The 4,553-nt window shown below is 45.0% G+C and overlaps 1 pseudogene; it reads right to left on the bottom strand.

The window, feature by feature from the left end:
* Positions 1-800: 800 nt before the first annotated feature.
* On the bottom strand, positions 801-3,219 carry LOC123056801 (chaperone protein ClpB1-like; annotated as a pseudogene).
* Positions 3,220-4,553: the final 1,334 nt, after the last annotated feature.

The following is a 4,553-nucleotide window of genomic DNA, read 5'->3' as shown; positions in this document are numbered from 1 at the left end:
TTCATGGTTATTTGAAAATATTCATGAATTTCAAAAGTGTTGTAAATTTAGAAAATGTTCACACAATTTCATCCATTTTTCGTCCTTCAACAAATGTTCATAGAGATTCAAAAAAATCATGTAATGAAAAATCTTTTGATTTATAAAATATATTTTAATTTACATGTAAACAATAAACCGAGTGGAAATCGAAGCAACCAAATAAATCACTAAAACCAATATATATAGCGCTCAGGAAGAAACGATGCCATGTTGAATTGGTCTGTCAGCCCATCAAGCAGGTGTGCGTGTTAAGTCTCCTTCTCAGAGACCGCTACATGTGGTGGTAGTGCATGTTAGGTTCATTCCCCATCTTGTCATACTAGGACGTTGATAAGATTGGCGATGTGCGTTGAGCAGTGAAGGATCAAGGATTAAGCTGATATGGAAGAATCTATGTCAAGTATGAATCCCGACAAAGATAAAGATAACTAATTGGCGTGCCTGATATTACATCATTCCATGGTGGGGGTGTGTGTGTGTGTGTGTGTGTGTGTGGGGGGGGGGGGGGGGGGGGGTTAGCCATATGCATATAGCAACAAGCATAACTCCTTCAAAAGGTTTCGAAGATCAGTCAAATAGGAAAATACGCGACAACTGAACTTCGTATTGGAAACATAATCTAATCTAATCATACTAAGCATGCAGGAAGACTAGTGGCCAAAAATGGTTTCATGCACATCTTTTTCCTTCCATATAAACCGCAACCAAGATCAAGCCATCACCGTTGTTCTCCCGAGTTACTCGGAATATTTCTTGCTTCACTGACCCGTCACATTTTTCTTCTGTGCCAATTGGTATTTCAACCCTTTCTTGTCGCTGGTCGAATCAATGGAGATTGTTGATCCTTCAGTGGCTTCTCCATTGACCAGCATCTTGGAGATAATTGTCATTATGTTCTTTTCTATCCACCTTTTTATGGGCCTTGCACCGTACGACTGTAAAAATCCAAGTAGTGTTGCTTCAGTAACATAGGGAAAGTGGATTACTATTTGCTATTTGAAAAGACAAGATAGATGGTATGATTACTTTGAAAAGGAAAATACTTACCGGGTCGTGTGATTCCGACAAAATGACATCCAACACGGCATCATTTATAACAACAGATATGCCCTTGCCAACTATTTTAGCAAGGGCACTCTTCAGTTGGATATTCACGATTTCTTTCAGATGATGGTGTGAGAGCGGCTCAAATACTACAATTTCACTTAATCTATTGAGAAATTCAGGCTTGAAGCATTTTTGAACCTGCACCAACAAATATATGTCATAATGAATCAGTGAGCAACTGCTTTACTAAATTCCAAGTGGACTATCTGTGATTTACAAACCTGTTTCATGAGAAGGTTTCGCGAAGCAGTCATTGTCTTTTCTCCAGCCACTCCTACATTTAGGTGCTCTGCCCCAACATTTGAGGTCATAATGATAATTGTATTCTTGAAATCTACATTGTGTCCTTTACCATCAGTCAGCACACCATCGTCAAGGAGCTGAAGAAAAACATTCAACACTGACGGATATGCCTTCTCCACCTCATCAAAAAGGATAACACTGTATGGGCGCCTCCTAACTTTCTCGGTCAGTTGTCCACCATCTTCATAACCATGATTGCTTTATGGTGTTATGAAAGAAAACATTGTATGAGTAAAACTAAATATTGTGATATAATAATAATGCTTGAAATTAAGGTGTGTGTATTATAAATGAAACCTTGGGGGTGCTCCAACGAGACGTAGCACGGACTCGGGACTAACATACTCAGACATATCAAAGCGAAGCATCATTTTCTCACTACCAAATAGTTGTTCGGCGAGAGCTTTTGCAAGCTCTGTTTTTCCAACACCCGTTGTGCCCCAAAAAAGGAAGGAGCCTATCGGTTAGCCAGCTTGGTGAAGACCAACCCTTGAACGCAACACTGCTTCTGCAACTAAATTGACGGCTTCATTCTGCCCAACAACCCTCTCATGCAATCTATCGGCTAAGTGGATTAACTTGACACTCTCCTCTTGATTAAGCGTGGTTATAGGAATTCCAGTCCATCCGCTCACAACCTTCAAACCAAAAACCCCAGTTCAGACATATACATGACAAGCACACTGCTGAAATAATAGAAGTGATGTGCATACCAACCTGTGCAATATGATCCGGCGCAACAACTGGATTTCCTCTTCCTAGCTCTATTGTCGTGCAAGCCTCGTCAATGAGATCAATTGCCTTATCAGGAAACCGACGACCTACACATACACAACAATGATATCCCAACTCAGCTCGTAAGTAAATTTTCGTCTCGAAACAACAGTAATAATAAAATAAACGCAGTAAAATTTAACCACCTGCAATATAGCGGTCAGCGAGGTGTACGGCAGCATCAATGGTAGCATCACGAATTTCGAGGCCATAATGCTTCTGGTACCGGGGTTTAAGCCCCTGGAGGATGGCAATGGTGGAATGGGTGCTGGGCTCCTTAACGTGCACCTTTTGAAACCGCCGCTCGAGTGCAGGATCCTTCTCGATGTACATGCAATACTCATCGTCAGTAGTGGCGCCCACACATCGGATATGGCCACGAGCCAATGCCGGCTTCAGCATGTTGGCCGCGTCCATCTGGGTGCCCGTGGCCGCTCCGGCGCCGAGAAGCATGTGCATCTCGTCGACGAACAAGATCACCTTGCCGCGTGCAGCCTCCACCTTCTTGACAAAGTCCGTCATACGCTCCTCGAACATGCCAACGTACGTTGTGCCAGCCACGATCGCCGCGAGGTTGAGCTCAATGACACGCGCTCCGGCGAGCTTGGACGGGACCTTCCCGGCGACGATGCGTTGGGCGAGGCCCTCGACGATGGCCGTCTTGCCGACCCCGGCGGCGCCCACAAGCGCGGCGCAGTTCTTGGTCCGGCGACAGAGGATGCGTATGAGACGATCAATCTCGTCATCACGCCCGATCACCGGATCGGCCTTGCCGGCCAAGGCCGTCACGTCCCGGCCGTAGGTGCGCAGGCATCTACTGTACTGGAAGTACCTCCACGCCGCCCAGCACGCAGCTGCCAATGCTCCGGCGCAGAGCACTTCACCGGCCGACGCTTCGACAGAGTGGATAGACGACGTATTGCCAGGTACGGCAGAGGAGTCCGTAGTTCCTCTCCCCAAGGTGATGATCCCATCAAACAATGACCAGGCCATGGTTGATTATCGTCGCAGGCACGAGTAGAGAGCTCGGCGAGTTTCCTCCGCTTCTGATTTCCAGCGTCCTCTTCTTTCTTTTCTTTGATTTGATTTGATGGACGCTCTCTCTTTCTTCACCGTGTAATTTATAAGTACAACATACATACAGTACATACAAGAATCAAAGGTAAGTCTGCTGTTCATATGGAAAGAATTATTCCCTTTTTTATTTGAGGGGGTGGAAAGTATTATTTGTTTGCTATTCGGAACAGAGAAACGACGCACACAGAAAGTTTTCCCGGCCGTATCCATCCATGGTTGCAAGTAGCCCTCCCCTCTGCCTTTCCACATTTTTGAAAAAAAAAGAAGAAACCTTTCTGACTGCGCGTTCCATATTTAGATAGCACAAATAGAGTGTAAGTTATTCCCCGCAAATAGAGTATAAGTTAGGCCGAAAATAGGATGTGGCTTTAGAACATAATCTGACCCCTAGAATGCTTTAGAACAGCTGTTTATGCACAATGCTTCATCATGGCTGGCTTGATAGGTTCAGTACACTTTTTGCATTGTAACCGGGAAGCGAATGCGGTAGCTCATAGTTTAGCTAAGTTTGCTTATGAAAATAATGAGACTTGTAATTGGGTCGATGAACCCCAGACTTCCTGATTAATGTGTTAGTGAACGATGTAACCTTATTGCCAAGTTAATAAAGTGAGCCATGATGGCATTCCCTAAAAAAAATCTGACCCCTAGAAAAAAACCCTCTAAACCTCCCCGGACGCGCTCGGTCAGTACCCGGGCATGTCGGCTTTGACACCTCCCCCACCTTCCAATTTCTTTGAAGAACACCACACTCTCTAAATTGTTGAGTCACATGCATGTGACTGATGGAGTTGAAGAGAGAGAGATAAACGAAAGAATAAAAACCGAGAAAAAGTGGTTCGCATCCTACGTGACAGACTATCCGGACACATCAGGACATCCCCATATATGGGCTGGGTATGGGGATTTATGGACTGGTCGGAGGAGGGGGGGGGGGGTTGGCATTTTTTATTCTATCTCTTGTCCAGTGAATGCGCTCTCCGCTGGGACCTGTGCGGAGAATTGAGGCTTCCGATTATAGATGCTCTTAGCTTTAATATAACCATCATTTACGAAAAGTTTAGGGCAAAAAAGCCTCTCCAACAGTTTCTACAAACTGGCTTTAACTTTAGAGGATCCGTAAAAGAAGCCTCTTCTCCCCACAAGTTTACGGGGAGATGTACTTTCTGTATCTTTTTGGCGGGATTGTAACGTCGCAGGAATGTTGCAGCGCCGCCGTCCCCGTACCACCACTCGTCGCTCGTGCCTTC

Source organism: Triticum aestivum, chromosome 3A (genome assembly GCF_018294505.1).
Source record: "Triticum aestivum cultivar Chinese Spring chromosome 3A, IWGSC CS RefSeq v2.1, whole genome shotgun sequence".
NCBI lineage: Eukaryota > Viridiplantae > Streptophyta > Magnoliopsida > Poales > Poaceae > Triticum > Triticum aestivum.
The sequence above is the reverse complement of the archived record's forward strand: the minus strand, read 5'-3'. Positions and strand labels throughout refer to the sequence as shown.